The following is a 1926-nucleotide window of genomic DNA, read 5'->3' as shown; positions in this document are numbered from 1 at the left end:
TACTCATTTTACAAATGAGGAAACTGAGTCTCAGAGAGGGGAGATAATTTGCTTCAGGTTACCCAGTCCTTTGGTTTTAGAGCTCTTTACAACCTGACCCTTCTCAGTCTTCTTCTACTTTATGTCCTTCTGACAAACTCTCTGATCTAACCATTTAAACATATCTGCTGTTCCTTGAACATGACACTTCACCTCTCACCTCTATCTTTGCATTGGTTTTCTCCGATCTCCAGAATCTAGGTAGCATAGTGGATATGGAGTCAAGGAGGTCTCCTCTTCTTAAGTTCAAATCTCAGATACTTACTAGATGTGTGACCCTGGGTAAGTCATTTATTCCTCTTTGCCTCATCTATAAAATGAGGAGAAGGAAACGGCAAACCACTACAGTATCTCTGCCACAAAAACCCCAAATGTGGTCACCAAGAGTCAGACATGACTGAAAAAATGACTGAACAATAACAAAAATGCCTGGAAAGCTCTCTTTCTTCTTCCTCTTAAGGTCCTGGTTTCCTTTAAGATTCTGCCCAAATGCCACCTTCTTCAGGAAGACTTTCTTGGTCTGCTCCACTGCTGGTACCTTCCCCTTTAAAATTACCTTCCATCTACTCTCAGTGCTTCTTATATATGCCTATACATACATACATACATATGTGCCTATAAACACACATACACACACACACACTTGTCTTCTGTGAGCACCTCAAAGGCAGAAGCAATTTTCATCTTTTGTTGTTGTTGTTGTATCCTCTGCACTTATTACTATGCCTGGCCCATAGTAAGTGCTTAATTGGTGGAAGACTCAGAAAAAGAAACTGGGCTTCCTGAGTCCCAACTCAGCTCTCTTACCACCAAAGGCCTATTTGAGCCCAGAGGATAGTTCTGATATCTCTCCACATCCCCACATAACAGGCTGCCATCCTCAAAAGTCACAATCATGAACATCTTCCAACTTCTTCCCTCTCCCCACTTTGGCTCATCACATTGCTGGGGAAAGTCTTTGCCAAAGGAGGCTCTGAATCCCAATTTAAGGTGAGAAAGGAAGGCCAAGGACTCAGGAAATCCAGGGAGGAGCTGAGCTCAGGTGGAAAAGCAGAGAGTACCAAGAGTCTTCAGTCTGGGATCTAATAAGACTATTCTTTCTAAAGGTTTAGGGCACCATCCTACTTTCTTTTTTCTTTTCTTTTCTTTCTTTCTTTTTTTATTTTTGAAGCAATTGGGGTTAAGTGACTTGCCCAGGGTTACATAGCTAGTAAGTATCTGAGGTTGGATTTAAACTCAAGTCCTCAACTCCAGTGCTGATGTGCTACCTAGCCACCCCACCCTACTTTCCTCAGGAATAAATGATACCCTGGAGGGGGGGTTCTCTCTTTCTCTCCAACAGCTTCAAATCCATACCTCCAAGCAGCTGCCAGAAAGCAGACTGAGGTACCATCTAAGTTTTAAGATCAGAATTCACTTGAGGAAAGTTCTGCTCCCCCCCCCCATCCCCTGCCCCAAGGCCTGGATGCTTCGACCTATGTGGGCCTGCCTGATACTAATAGCCCCTTGTCTTATCCTTCTAATATGGACCTTGGAAACTGGGGAACTCTGATCAGTTAGACCTGTTCTATCCTCTTGTTTAGTTGGGATCCTGGTCCTAGCCCCTTTTAGCCAGATTTGTACATTATCCATGCCCTGACATAATAGGGAAGGAAGGAAGGAAGGAAGGAAGGAAGGAAGGAAGGAAGGAAGGAAGGAAGGAAGGAAGGAAGGAAGGAAGGAAGGAAGGAAGGAAGGAAGGAAGGAAGGAAGGAAGGAAAGAAGGAAGGAAGGGAAGAAGGGAGGGAGGGAGGAGGAAGGAAGGAGGAAGGAAGGAGGAAAGAAGGAGGAAGGAAGGGAAGGAGGGAGAAAAGGAGGGGAAAAGGGAGGAAGAAAAGGAAGAAAGAA

The sequence above is a fragment of the Petaurus breviceps genome, unplaced genomic scaffold (assembly GCF_028583685.1).
Source record: "Petaurus breviceps papuanus isolate PSGF00001 unplaced genomic scaffold, PetGlider_PUasm1.0 90630, whole genome shotgun sequence".
Lineage (NCBI taxonomy): Eukaryota > Metazoa > Chordata > Mammalia > Diprotodontia > Petauridae > Petaurus > Petaurus breviceps.
The sequence above is the reverse complement of the archived record's forward strand: the minus strand, read 5'-3'. Positions refer to the sequence as shown.